This window comes from Ornithodoros turicata, unplaced genomic scaffold (genome assembly GCF_037126465.1).
Source record: "Ornithodoros turicata isolate Travis unplaced genomic scaffold, ASM3712646v1 Chromosome93, whole genome shotgun sequence".
Lineage (NCBI taxonomy): Eukaryota > Metazoa > Arthropoda > Arachnida > Ixodida > Argasidae > Ornithodoros > Ornithodoros turicata.
Window position 1 is genome coordinate 315675 of NW_026999397.1, and position 15774 is coordinate 331448.

The 15774-nt window shown below is 44.1% G+C and overlaps 1 long non-coding RNA gene across 1 annotated transcript; it reads left to right on the forward strand.

Moving 5' to 3' along the window:
- The first annotated feature begins 14522 nt into the window (after positions 1 to 14522).
- LOC135374654 (uncharacterized) lies at positions 14523 to 15492 on the forward strand. The gene is made up of 2 exons (XR_010417052.1): positions 14523 to 14785; positions 15258 to 15492. It is a non-coding gene; the product is annotated as an uncharacterized LOC135374654 (long non-coding RNA).
- Positions 15493 to 15774: the final 282 nt, after the last annotated feature.

The following is a 15774-nucleotide window of genomic DNA, read 5'->3' on the forward strand; positions in this document are numbered from 1 at the left end:
GGGAAGACTCCCACAGTTGTGGAAAAGTATTTCGTTTAAGAGAAAGATTAAATATGAATACGAGCACAGGCGAAAGGATGTCACGATAAACTTTAAGGAAAATAGCGGGGATACCGTCTGGTCCCGGTGTCGTTGTGGGCCTTAGTTTACGAATTGAATTGTGGACATCATTCTCAGTAATAACAAACGAAGATAACAGCAATAAAGCTTTAACGCAGAAGACGCAATGCAAAGAACAGGGTCGGGGGAAACGGAGAGCGGAACAACGTTGGGTCCCGCAAGCCCGGCGCAGAGGCAGTCAAGGATAGAAATAAAGTTATACCAATATGTTTTTCCAACTTCTTCACATTTCTTTCCGCGCCGAGTGAACCAGCCGCTGCCACTGCTTCTGGTTTGAAAGGAGAACGAGGCGATCATCATTTCTGTGGCGGTGCGCTGCAGCAGTCTGTCTCAGAGCAGGAGAGAGGGCAAAGTTCATTTATTTACACAATGCTGCAGGCGACTAGGGCCCTAGCAAGAGTGTATTCACTGTTCAAATGTACACAAAATAACAACTACGAAAAAAAGAAAAAAAAAGACAGGTGATGACACAAATGCAATTAAATTATATCCGTTACATAGGGATGAAATATTAAATATGCTCCACGTGGTCAACATAAGTATTCAGGCTACACGGGGATATTCAGTACGTCCTACGGTATCTCATTCCAACCTTCGATGGATCTTACAAAAATTGAGCTCTTGACTCTGTTAGTACGATCGTGTATGGGCGTTATTTTAAGTTCATGTTTACGTCGTGTATGTCTGGTGTGTGTCTTGGTTAAATACTTCTCGGGGAGTATGCCTAACTTGTGGTTGTAGAGTAGGCACAGAAATTTAAGTTTTCGTTTAACCTAAATTGAAGTCTTCAAACAGGACATCTATGTAAACGAAGAATAGCAGGGGCCCTAAATACTGCTCCTTGAGGAATTCCGAACGTATAAGGAGCCTAACAATACACCATATATATGAATTAATTGCATGCTGCCGGTCAAGTATGCTTGAGAGGTACACCTGTACGTTGAAATTTTAAGAGGAGCTAGTTGTGGGGAGCCTTGTGGAAAGCTTTGGTGCTGTCGAGAAAAATTGCGCAAATTAACAAATAGCAAATTAAACTAAAGCAAATTCGTGAACAGTTGTTACTAGTTGACTAACCGTAGAATATCCCCGCCTGAATTCATGTTTAAACTCTGACAGAATGTTGTGTTCGTATAAAAAGTATGTTAGAGACTTGGCTATTACGTGTTTCAAATATCCACGTGTGACAGATGTTAAAGATTTGGGGCGGTAATTCTAAATGTATCACCAGTCTCCTTTCTTGAATACTGGTATTACTCGTGCAACTCGCCAGTCGACTGGGACCGCATTGTACGTGAGGGAAGTCCGGAATATTAACATAAAAAAACTTGCCAGAGCATAAGCATATCTACGTAAAAATATGTTTGGAATGTTTTCTGGACCAATTGAGTTCTTGATATCCAAATTCAGCAGCATGAAAGTACATCAGAATACCTCTACTATGGGTGAGATATCCATATCGCTATCACTGAAAAAACTCTGGAAATATCCGTTAAGTATATCCGCTACAGTTTGTTTATCAGTTATGATGGTACCGTAACGTGTAATCTGTTCGGTACGCTTTTTGTTATCGGGAAAATAGTGGCAGAATTTTGCGGGCTTTGTTCCCCTAAAGTGGAAAGTCTGTTTGACAAGAAAACTTCTTTCGATTGTCGCAACTTCGCGTGTAACGTCGCTTGAAGCTGAGAAAGAACGTTTCTGTCAGCATTCCGCCTTTTACGTTGTCTTTTTAGTTTATGTTTTAGATGTATTATTTCTTTCGTGATCCACTGATTCTACTGTTCCACTCGCTTCTTTCTGTTAGGTATGAAGTTGTCAGACAATAGAAACGGTGCGCTTGAAATTTGTACCATATTGCATTAATGTCAGCGCCTGAGAATTCTTGTTGTGTCTGATTTAAGTACTCAACAACCATGATATCTTCAGCTATATTGTAATTTTTCTCAATGATACGTTTATGCGGGATTGCATCAATTCGTCTATTGACTGTACACTGTAGATACGGTAGTTTGTGTGTCCGATACTGCTACAACGGTAGAAACTGAAACGGTCTTAATAGAATTGCTATAATGAAGACGAGTCTAACAAGGAGGAGCACGTATTCCTAACTCTAATAGGTTCGTTAACGGTCTGTGTTATGTCATAAGCGAATGCAATCTCCACAAGGATTTCGGAACTCTGTACTTCCCAGGGTACTGGGTTGCCACCCCTAAGAGCGTTGAAGTCAATTCCTCCAAAGTTAAAATTACGAATAATGAAAACTTTTTCGCTTCGATGCTGGTTCACATAATCACATAATTCTTGCAAAAATTGCTGGGATGACTTTCGAGGCCTATATACTCCAATTATTACATTACATTACATTACATTACATTACCCGAATCATTTATTTTCAGCACATACTTTCATGCACAACAATTTGCTGTGGTGTAAATGACTCAATTCCGTCCTTCACCAAGATGATAACACTACCTCCTCTAGATACACTACGTCTGCTATGAACCTTGCAAGATGGTTGAAATACAGTGGAATCTATGTGTGCTGAGTTAAACCATGTCTCAGTGATTATAGCAACATGGGGATAATACCATTGCAAGACATGGTCAAGTTTCTCGCATTTGTACGCAATACTCTCAGCATTGAGACATACAAACCGAAGGTCTTTCTTATTCTCATGCTGTCACTTAGAATTTTAGGAAGGTGATTTTACTGCAGTACACGCATTTTTATGGTCATCCCAAACGTGTAAGGCATCACGAACCTTCAGTTTGTCATGAATCAGCTTTTACTTTGCATCCATTTTTCTTTTCCTCGACGGCACTTTGCCATAAACTCTCTCTTTTACTAAGTGTTTCTGGCGAAATCTCATATCTAATGTAGAACTTGCCTTCCTTCAATTTGTACGAGTTTTTCATTACGATTTCTTTTTCCGTAAATTCCTGGAACTAAAGAACAACCGGCCGATCGCCTCTTGGCCTTCCAAGCGGTGGATTCTACTAAGATACTTGCGTGTTGCTCCAAGCGCCTCTTCGAACAGCTCTTTAATAACTTTGTTTTTCAAATCGTCAGTTGACTCTGTACTACTTTCTGATATGGCGTGCACAATCAGGTTTGAACTCCGGGATCTCTCTTCAAGGGCGACTAGCTTACCGTCATGACCCTTGCAAACAACAAACAACGATAAGCACCCAAAAAGTGCAGTGTTCGCAAACATGCATGTATGCATACCACATGCAGATGAGGCAGATGCAGAGGCAGTACATGCAGATGTGCGCATGTACTGTGCATGCAAAGAAATATTGCGGTACCGTGCGTTGTACACCATGGAAAGTCGTGCATCCTGTTCCTTAAAAGGACTTAGGACTCAGCAACTGCACGAGACATTTAGTCTACATCCTGTTTCCTGAAGCCCTGCATGTAGCTGTGATAGTCGAAACTCGACAAGTGATATCTGAACGTACATTGTACATCCTGTTTGTGAAAGCCTAACATAAAACTCATTAACGTTTCCTCTTAGGGGGTCACGTACGGAAATGTGATAGCCGAACCCGGCAAACCATAGTTAGGCATAATGATGTACAGTCGGACCTCGTTTTATGAACCCTCGATATACGAATTCCCTCAACTTACGAACGGCTCCACAGGGAACCGAACTTTTTCCGTGTATTTTGACCTCGTTTTACGAACCCTCGATATCCGAACTATGAACGGATTATTAGGGAACGAACCCAAAGTAGCCAAGCCATTCTGACCTCGATATACGAACGGGCGTTACGAACGTACAGAGGACAGGCCAATGGACCGGAGGAGAATGAAAGTTCCTCAGTACATGCTGCCAAGGTCAAACATACAATGTCCCAACGCCACAACGTTCCACAAACATTATTCACCATTTCCTGAAAGAATAAATCCGTCGTTTACAGCCGAACGGTTATGAGTTTGGACCAGGTCTCCGAGATGGAAACATATTGCCATTCCAAGAGAGGGCGTTCAGTCCTGACAGCCGGTGACAAGCGTGATATTTGCCGTTGGAAACAGTCTCATCCGTGCGGGATACCGTACTTTGAGGACCGGGTGGATGAGTCAAGTGTCAGACTTCTGTCATCGTTTCTAAACAGGATAGACCCTACAGAAAGTATGGTGCAAAGCACAATTACGCAGTATTTTCAAAAATAAAACTTATTCAAATCAATTTCCCGTGGTTTTGTGAGGTATTTGTGCACTGCACACCTCGGACCTCGATTTACGAATACCTCGATTTACGAACCATTTTCTGAGAAACGAAGGGTGTTCGTAAAGCGAGGTTTGACTGTAATGGCAGCTGTTATGGATGGCGAATTCTGAATTTTGATTTTCGTCACGAAACAACGAAGCAAAGAGGAGAACGTGGACAGTGCATGTCTAATCACGCGGAACGCCTTCGAACAGATTCATTCTTTATTTTTTTACTGGGTTCAGACGGATTAAAAAGCATTTGCAGTATCGTGCACTTTGAGCCTTCCTCGTTAGTAACCTTCTTAACGTTGCCGATTGCCATTCCTTAGTGATATCGAAACCCGGGAATATCAAGACACCAACACAATGAAGCGACAATGTGACAGTGGAATGTCTCAAGGTAAAATGCGTGGTCATGCGTGGCAAGTAATGTTGTACGCGTTTCCGAAATATGGTATCGATATGGAATCCGATATCGATTCTTCTTTTTGAAGGTAAGGTTACGGTGTTGTATTTGGCACAGAAGGTGTAGAAGGTAGAATGTATTAGGTCCGTAATGAGAGCTTAAAACTAAAGCAGAGCTCCGTTGTTTTCGTTGGAATGCAAAATGAATCGTGTTATCTCTTCAGCGATATGCCTTATCATCGCTAAAACACTTTATCCCACACAATAGCCACACTTATCTTGAAGCATAAATTAGTACTCCGGCTGAACTGAGCTTATGCATCGCAGTATCAGCGTTCTTGTCTAGATTATGCTTTTTGTTGCACCGTGCCTGTATTCGAAAATTTGTGCTCCTTCATCCAGTTTCTGCACATACATGCTTTGCCTGAATAGCTTTTCCAAAGCTATTCCAAGAGCACATGTTGCATCACAATGTCACAATTTACATGATGACGTTCTTGATTTGTTTATTCCTTTCAGGTGCATATAAACTACGTCTTAATGAGAAGTCGTCAGATATACCGAAGGCTACAAGGCTGAGTTCTTTTGTCTGCACATGTGAATTTTTTTGAATGATTCAAATGAAGAGTGAACAGATGACACGAGTTGCCAGTTGCTGTAGAACGTCATTTCTTTACTGTCTCCTGCAAATCTTATAAGAACATTTGGACTGCGTCCTGTGAGAAACAAGGTATAAGAAATCTTATGAGAAACAAGGTATAAGAATGTCTTGGAGAACCCTTAAGAGAAGCCTTATGAAAAATTCTATAATCCTATATAATTTCTCTTACGATTCTGTGACATGTTTCTTGTGATAATTTCTGTAGGATTTTTCAATAGGGAAGTTGTCAGTGTTCTCTACTGTTGCAACTCTACTGCGATAATCAATCGGCGATTAAGCTAATTGATAATCCCATCCATCATCAACGGTCTAAACATATCCAACTGCGCTACCTGTACGCGAGAAACGAAGTTGAGAACAAAGAGTTCAAGGTGTCTTACATGCCAACTGAGCACATGATAGCGGACTCCTTGACCAAACCTGTTCCCAGGGACAAGAACGCCTTCTGCGCAAGAGGCTTCGGCCTTGGCGTTACTTAGCGTCAACACATGCTTATCACCAGCTGGCTTGGGGGGGAGTTTGTTGCCATCCTCGCCAGCTGATGTCCGACAACACAGGACCTCGACTGACTTCCACTTCTTCTCCAGTGAATAATAAAAAACAGCTGATTGTCACGGGGCACGTGATGACACACAGTCATTCTGCCCGCAGCCTCAAAACGGTAACGATGCCTTTTGTCTGACTCTAGTCCTGTCTCATCAGTCAGAGCCATTGGTAAAACATGTCCCCAGAAATGTTGAGGCATGAAAACGGACGCTCACGGGACGAGCAAATTTTCAAGCGCGAACGAACTCAACCAAGAGTACATGAAGCCATCAAGGTCAGATACAGGAAAGGGGACGTCATAAAAGCGACCTTCTCCCGAGTACTTCACCACGTTACAGAAACTTTCATTCTGATGCGAATCTGATTGATCGTGTAAGAGTTTCACAAAAAAGGTAAAAATACAGGACGGTTACGATTGCCTAACGCGAATATCAGCCGTTTCTGTTGTGTGTGGATGTTGACACTTTTATTCGTGATGTATTCACAACTACTTTAGAGTGACGAGCACTGCCTTGTGATCTGTGAAGCGATTGGTGATGTGTAGAGCTGGAATTAGCGGGACGAAAATGGTACTAAAATCGGGACACAAGCGGGTCAGGAAACGCCGAAAATTCGGGACACTTTTCGGAACAACGCACCCATATCCGAGTATGTCAAGACTGCTTATAATAGCTTTAGATTATGTTAACTTGCTTTGCATCACTGAAACCGACCCTTACACGAGAGAAGAATAAGGAGAAGCAGACACAGAAGAGGAGGAGATAAGAAGCGGAGGGTTTTGTGATACAGAGAAAGCGATTCCCGATGGCTTCCCGTCAATAGCTGCTGCTGTAGAAAGCTCGAAACAAAATGTAGCAGCGAGGGTGCTGGAATATGTGTGGGCTAAGACGCCGCGCAGCTAACATTGCGGGAGCTTGTGGGAAAACTACCGCCCCTGCCCAACTGGGCACAGGGCTCCCACTCTCGGGGCCTTCCGCATCCGTTTGCCTCGCCGGAGGTAGTACGAAACAACCATTCAAATAGCAGAGAAACAACAATTTATTACCATACTTGCATACCCTGCGATGCCAACGATCCGTGACCAGCTCGAGGATCCCCCGGGAAGTGCCCCAATACAAACACGCCCGCCTTTTTAAGGGTATCGATGATAGAGTCACTGTACCGGGGGAAGAGTACCGCAACCGCTCCGCGTCGTCTGCTCTGGCAGCCATATTGCTTCCATGCCGCCGCGGGTCGCGTGTTAGGATAGCTGTACTCAGTGTTACATCGCGTTGATTTCGCGGCTGTGCACCAAAAATTTTGTGACTTCCTGTGGTGGGACTCGGCTACTACTTAATGAAACAGGGGGCGAGCGTCACTACAGTATAGTTTGTTGTATTCTGTAGCTAACAGATGAATTATGTTGGCGCGTGTCCGCCTAGAAAATGCATCGTGGAGTCTCGTTTGCGCTCTATAGATGAGATTTTTTTTTCTTTTAGTTCGCTTGTTTTGTGGACATAAAACTATAGTGCTCGTGTGTGCAGCTTCAGGTTGACATAAATAACCTCCACCAGTTTTATTCGCATCCTTTCGCAATTAAATTTCTATTTCACACGTTTCATGGCTATGTGAATGCAAACTTTTTTCCACGCATGTAAAGTGCTGTGGATTGTTCTTCCAATCCCCCGCTCCAACGCAAGCAGTTGATCTTCCATGAGGAGTAGACCGTGAGCTTGAAGTCACTACATTCCGCCTCAGCCTTTGCTCGTTTCTTTTAAGACTGCGACCTCGTCGAGGGGACTATCACATGACTTGTCTGCAGGCTTTTCCTGTGCATATTCCTCGATGCTCTGGTCACAGAAATTTGTGACGGTGTTGACTTCCTCTGCAAAGTTGATTCACTCACAATTACAGCTCAGTATTTACGAATAGTTTTCATAAGTTTCAATAGTTCTCATAGTGCATATCTACATATATTTCGACGCATTACCATCCACCACTGCCCCTTGATCAGTATTTAGGAATAGTTTTCATAAGTTTCAATAATTTTCATAGTGCATATCTACATATATTTCGACGCATTACCATCCTTCACTGCCCCTTGATCTTACACTATGTTGTCATCAACTTCAGTGTGCAAGTCTTTTGGTGACTCCTCAGAGAACTCTGCGTTCGAAGAACGGGGGATAGGATCCTTCCTCAGCCTCGTAGGTGTCCGGTATGCAAAACTGCTTGGGACTGCCGTCCACTTCAACTTCTTTCGAATCTCCTTGTCCTCGAAGTCGTCGCGTGTGAAGTGGTCCTGATAGTGGCGTTTTGTTAGCACCGCAGGACAGGGAACGCAATGGGAAGATCCAACAAGCACTACTTTGATACGCCGGGCTGTTCTTCGCACAGTTGAACTGTTATTCAATACTGTGTACAAAGGTTCTGCAACGAAAAAGAAACACGCCACGAAATTTACCTCGCTCAAACGTGTGTTATTCGTAGGCGCGAAGTTCTTCAGGCAGGTTCTGTGCCGATCTACGCGTCTCGTCACTTTTGCCCGTCGGAATGCAGAAAAATGCTTTGCCTGACTCTGTCCCGTTGCAGCACAACATACAGACATGGTTGTTCGTAGTTCCTCAGCTCTCTGAGATCCATTTCACGTACAAAAAACCAAGAGCGGCACACGAACATACGCGCACATGCGTCCCAGCTATTGCGTTCCCCGTAGACCCGGCGGGAGGTTGGAAGCAAAGAGGAGGAAAACGCACCACGTGACGCGCCTCGGCGAATGAGCAAGGCGGCGGCACGGGGAAAGCGAATGCGATACTCTTCCCCCGGGTACAGTGACTCTAATCGATGACAGTCTTCAGCGCCCCCTACTACTGCACGTGTACGATATCAGCGGGCGATAACCGGCTGCACCGGCCGCGAGATAAGTCACTATCTCCAAACCCGACAAGCTTTAAAGCAAATCAGTACAACGTGTTCTGCATAATCTGCACGTACACTCCAGCGCTTAGTGTAATATATTGCCAATTGAATCAAGCATTAGCCAAATAATCTTCTAGTTCGTGTTGTTTTCTTCTGAAGTGATCGTCTCAAAGTCCACATGATATATTTCGCATGTTGAAGGCGCGTGTGATTTGTGTCGCATGACGCTTTATAGGAGTGGTGAGCTTCAGTGGATGTGATGGTTAAGGACGCAACCGCTGTGCTTAGTGTTCGCCACGTCCAACGGAAGTCTTCGTAGGAGGGAAATGAGGCCTATGCACTGACGTCAATCGCCTCCACATGCGCTTTCCATTTCTTATCAGAGGCAGCAAAACCTGGCAACTCACACACACGCTCCCTATATTAGGATCACACATAAAGCCTCGTGCGTTACCACTACGACATCCGTCATCACTGCTGAGTGCAATATTCCTCGCCTGGTAAGATCGCTTACTTTAATCTCCGAGATATCTGTCGTTTAATTCAACTGTGGTAGCGTCTTGATATAAATGCCATTTATAGGATGCAGGGACGTTTGCATAACTTTGAGCGCGCAAGCACAGCGAGTTAGACTTGTCTGCATATAGAACAGAAATCCTGCCTATAGGAATCGTTTTCGAATTTTCGGTGCGAAGGCTTTGCCAAACAGTTTTCATAAGTTGACACCGGATGGAACCAGTCAGAGCGGTACGTGGCGTGGCGGGGAAGGCCTTAATGAAGAACTGTACGGGTAGCTGGCAAAGAAAACCAAGTATTTTTTTGCAGGAATTGAGGGTTTATGAAGTCCTCGTCCGTCCTATTTTGTACAGATCTCGCTGTACATTGCATAACAGACAAATACCAACGTGGCTATTGGCGCGTTGAAGAGAACAGCTAAAACGCGGTATTTATTTTGTCGAAAACAAATCGCAAAATCGACGAATGCAGCTGCAGTACCATACAGTGTCATTTCCCAATAGCTTTCGTCAGGCAAGGCCTGCTCCGAAACACGGGTCTGCCTATGACCTAGGCGGTGAAAAAGCCCAGGCTCTTCTGTACCCTCGCGATATTTTATGTATAATAAGTAAATACCCGAATAATGCAGTACCGAATATATTTAAAGACGAAATATTTTTCGACGTTGTAGAGCGCGATTTACCTGCAGTATATTAGATATGAAGTGGATGAGTACTCCAGCAAGGTACGTTTATCAAGTAACAAGTGGACGTCATGAAAATCCATGTCTGCGAGAGACAGTAATATTTACCGTTGTCCAAATTTATCTTCTATAGGAGTTTTGCCTGCCCTCGAATAAGTCAGCAAAATGAAGGTGTTCGCTACTGCATTTGTGGCTGTTTGTGGCTGTGGTTGTTTTATTGGGTAAGGTTGCACACTGTACCTCCTTCTTTGCTTCACCGTTACTCAGCCGACAATTTCGACACAGTTGAGTATAATTCCACTTGAGGTTCCACCCAACTGCAGTTATGGCTATGGAAAGAAAATAGTAATGAGACTTGAGAATTTGAGAATTTCTGCTAATTAAATCGGTCGAGGTAGCACGATCCCCAATAGCGCCATGGTTGACTCATTTCACTTCGCTAGTGTACCGATAACGTTTGAAGGACCTGATCAATACCATAATATCAGATCCAATACGTCTCGTGATTACTCTGATTTCTCTGCAGTAGTGATCTGCAGTTTCGCAATTCAGAAAGGCAATATAGCGGCAGCTCCAGCATAAAAACAAGCAACGTAAAAAGAAAGAAAAACGAACTACTCTGTCGTACCTGTGCAAATGCGCGTTTACATAATAGTTAAGTAGTTAGCGCCAGAGAGTTGCTGTTGGTCAAGTTGCTGCTGGGCAGTTTCATTTTAAATCGAACAACGTGTGAAAGTCGTATTTTTTAATTCGCCCAGAAAAAAATATATGTTAGAGGACACCTCAAACGACGCAAATCGCGCCACATGCGATGCTCGTACGTGTAGTAGTTTCCGCGTAGAAGATGGGGAAAGCCTGAGGCTGCTTGAGCACGCTTTCTTCTGGACCGACTTTGACGGGATCTAGCACCGCTAATTTTATGTCTAGGAACTGGAGTTTTTTTGTGATTATAGGCTGCACCATAGACACTGTCGACAGTCACCCACAGAACTCTGAGAGCCATAAATTTCCTGTTAAAAAATGCCAAACTTTGCGTAAACGTTCAAAAAGGCCAAACTTTGTTACCAATTTGCTTCATGACGGAATCTCTGAGAACATCGTGCTTAGAGCCATTCGATAGGACATTGGAAGGGCTTTCGTGCTGTATAGAGCTCATTTTTCTCAGTCCAGTTATTTTTGTGTTATTAGCTTGAGAATCACACATAGTAGGCGAAAGTTGCCAATGTTGAATCTGAATTTTCTCAAAAATGCCATCTTCGATTTCCTTGATTATTTTTGAAAAGGCGGCGTCATGTCTGTACTTTAGACGACAAGTGAGACAATATTTTATTTTTGCCTGAGATACGTGCAGCGATTTTTTTTTTGTCAGGCAGGGTGCACGAGGCTGCGGCCTTGCGCGCCCCACCCACGAGCACGCGACTTTCAACCTCTTCTTTGCTACAGGTGTCCCGCTGACGGAGAAATCAATGACCACACTGCGTGAGCTTGTTGTAGTGTCCCCGGAGCATCACTTTACGTTTACCCAATGGCCTCCCTGTTCCGTCAGGCTCATTCAAACCGTGGGAGAGTACATGAGTTGCCTGTGCGCCCTTGACGAGAAGCCCCAGTTCGACGAACATGCCGACAAAGCACTGAGAAGAAACGAAGCGCTTCGTAGAGATCTTTATCCACTGGTAACATCTTAGCTTTTGTTTCAGGTTGCCACCAGTCCCCCAGGAAGTGTGAAAGTCACATCCTTTTCATTGGTAAAAGAACGAAAAACGGAAGTTTCGAACAATGTAAAATGTGCACATTGCGAGATCCCTGCAGGTGGTGGCTGCCACCATTGGATTAGCATCATCCGATAGCTTTACACATGTCCTTTCACATGATATAAAGCAAATGGGTCCAAGCGCATGGATGCCAGAAGGACTACTGAAGACCACACCGAGGGTTTAAGGTACCTACGGCTACCGGAAACGAGGGATTTTAGTTGTGCGTTGTTGTGTCGGAAATTTTGATTCCCACGGTGACACTGACACATCTCGGTGAGGGCGAACGTGCAGCAACTGTCATCACAGCGGTCTTACGAGTTTTGTACCACTCGTCGTGGTTCCAAAATAACGCTACGTGGCATAAAACTAATTAAAGATAGCATGGACACCTTCGGAACTATCACTTATTGCGCCCAAGTTAAGAGGCGACTGCAACCACGCGACCACAAATTTGTATTCTCAGGTGTTGTAACTTTCTGTCCCCTGTGGCCGTAGTTCTGCCTTCTTAATATTAACTTGCACGACAGCCTCATAGCATGCGTATGTGCATTGCCTCAAGCACATGTGCGGGAGAATAGGGGATATATGTGCACGTGCGTATACGCACACGTCGTGCGTGCGACTCCCATGAAAGTGCGTAATAGCAAATTCAAGTCGCCCACGAAAGTATTGCCCTGCGTCTCCAAAGAAAAAAATAAACATACGTACCATAAGTGCAAAATAAGTACATAATGCAACAGCTTGCATTAAATTACAAAGCAAAGACTACGAAGCAAAACGCGCTCGTAAACATACGAAAAGCGCCTTTCTGGGGAAAAATCGCTCCGCGGAAAGGTAGCCCTACGTCTCAATCAAAAAGAGAAAAGGTACTTTACCAGCAGCGCAAAGTACCGGCATAATTCTGCCCCTGTGGAATAAATCGTGAAAAATATTCCGGCTTTTTATAAATAATGAAGATCGAACATGCAAAATTTTCGCGTATCACTCGTGGTTTTGCGATACTAGGCGGACAAAGAATGCTCTTGAACCCAGTCACTTTATATCATGTGAAAGGACATGTGTAAATCTATCGGATGATGCTAATCCAATGGTGGCAGCCACCACCTGCAGGGATCTCGCAATGTGCACATTTTACGTTGTTCGAAACTTCCGTTTTTCGTTCTTTTACCAATGAAAAGGATGTGACTTTCACACTTCCTGGGAGACTGGTGGCAACCTGAAACAAAAGCTAAGATGTTACCAGTGGATAAAGATCTCTACGAAGCGCTTCGTTTCTTCTCAGTGCTTTGTCGGCATGTTCGTCGAACTGGGGCTTCTCGTCAAGGGCGCACAGGCAACTCATGTACTCTCCCACGGTTTGAATGAGTCTGACGGAACAGGGAGGCCATTGGGTAAACGTAAAGTGATGCTCCGGGGACACTACAACAAGCTCACGCAGTGTGGTCATTGATTTCTCCGTCAGCGGGACACCTGTAGCAAAGAAGAGGTTGAAAGTCGCGTGCTCGTGGGTGGGGCGCGCAAGGCCGCAGCCTCGTGCACCCTACCTGACAAAAAAAATCGCTGCACGTCTCTCAGGCAAAAATAATATATTGTCTCACTTGTCGTCTAAAGTACAGACATGACGCCGCCTTTTCAAAAATTATCAAGGAAATCGAAGATGCCATTTTTGAGAAAATTCAGATTCAACATTGGCAACTTCCGCCTACTATGTGTGATTCTCAAGCTAATAACACAAAAATAACTGGACTGAGAAAAATGAGCTCAATACAGCACGAAAGCCCTTTCAATGTCCTATCGAATGGCTCTAAGCTCAATGTTCTCAGACGTTCCGTCATGAAGAAAATTGGTAACAAAGTTTGGCCTTTTTGAACGTTTACGCCAGGTTTGGCATTTTCTAACAAAACATCTGTGGCGCTCAGAGTTCTGTGGGTGGCTGTCGACAGTGTTTATGGTGCAGCCTATAATCACAAAAATCCTCCGGTCTCTAGACATAAAGTCAGCGGTGCTAGATCCCGTCAAAGTCGGTCCAGAAGAAAGCGCGCCGAAGCAGCCTCCGACTTTCCCCATCTTCTACGCGGAAACTACTACACGCACGAGCGTCGCACGTGGCGCGATTTGCGTCGTTTGAACTGTCGTCTAGCATATATTTTTTTCTGGGCGAATTAAAAAGTACGACTTTCACACGTTGTTCGATTTAAAATGAAACTACCCTGCACTGATTTTGGCTTTACATCCTTAAATATTTTGCAACTTGATTGGGCAGGGCACCAAATTATTGCGGGGCCTCAGTGACTCATTCAATAGCGTGTTCGCCTTCTGATCCCGAGATCGAACCCGGCCAAGAACGCCAGCAACTTCGTGGCAGGGTATAAGTTGCTTAGACACGCCATCTTCCGCGAGGGACGTTAAATACGGGGTGCAGTGTGATGAGCTTTCATCGCACGTTAAAGAAGCCTCAGGTGGGCAAAAGCAATCCACAGGCCGACTGCTGTGGCGTCGCTCATTATCTCAGTTGTCTCGCGACATAAACACCCAAGTAAATTATTGCGAACATATCACGTAGAATTAAAATTTTTCGCACGGGATGAAACATTATATGACACGACTCGTGATGACTTATCGTGATTGCAGAGTGCACCTTCAGTATGCCATTCTATGGGAAAGCAGGAGCATGCAGAGGGTCATTTTTCGCGATCTCGCATATTTCCCTCTTTCGCTGGACTCGGTATCCCTGTAATTTGTCCGGCTACGAAACATTTAGTCACTCTCGCCTCTGTTCATTCTTCTGTTTTTATGTCCTTACTCACTATCAGGTACATTAAGCGCCGTTCCTGCATCCTTGGATTGCTCGGATGAGATTGTTGTGCCTGCTCTGGAAGCTTGTAAACAGGAAATGACTGCGAATTCTTTATTGAAACCTCTGTGGCTCCCAGAGGACGCACCCGCCCCACTCGATTCAAACAACGCTACCCATCATCGTGCTTTTTGCTGGTATGTGTACATGAGACAGATCCAAACCTGAACTTCAGTGCGAAATGCTGTGCAATTCCGCACGAAAACAAAATATCTTATCAATGCATCTGAGTTCAATCATGTTGTGGTGCAACGAAGCAATGTAGTTGGAAGACTAAGCTACTTGAATATGTCGGATGATCTCTACAGTATTTATTGCTACACTGATACCCGTGCTACTTTTTTCCTGTTTCCTTGTAAAACCAGCTCGACGTTCGTGTGGTTAGAGCGCTGGAAACGAGATTCGGCGGTGCATATTGAATAAGATGATGCAAATGAGGCAAACTACGCGAGGCCAATTCAGTGAAAGGCTGCTACAAAATCCCTTCATTGATTTGAGGTTTCTTGAGTGAAGTCAGGGTCCGCCACTAGTAATGACCATATGTTGACAGCTGGGAAAGCGCGCTTTCCGCTTATGAAATATAATTCACCAGTACTATGTTTCACGTAGCGCTACTCAGGTGGGCTCCAGCTGCATTAGAAGACACCTAGGAGCAAGGTGCCCTGTCCTTGTCGCAGAGGTGGAACGCACGGCGAACGAAGATCTCAAGCGTATCTTCCCAGACCAGACTTGCGATCTCACCCCGTGCTAAGTGCTGATAAGCGCATATCCTGCGTGGTAAAGCCAGACATATATACAAGGGGGATATATTCGAGGCAGGAAGAATAAACAACTTGAAAACCAAGCGTGTGATTTGAATTTCAATGACACACTCATGCACGAATGTAAGCAACTTGACTTTTGTGAGTAACTTGGCACTGATGAACAAATTAGTATGGTGCAACCGAGGTGGTGTACTGTAGAAAGAGGCAACATGTCCTTTGCTTTGAGGAACACACAAAACGAAGCACAAGATAATAATAATAATAATAATAATAATAAAAATAAAAATAATAATAATAATAATAATAAAAATAATAATAATAATAATAATGTTTTGTTGGTGCCCAAGAACGGTGGTGACGAC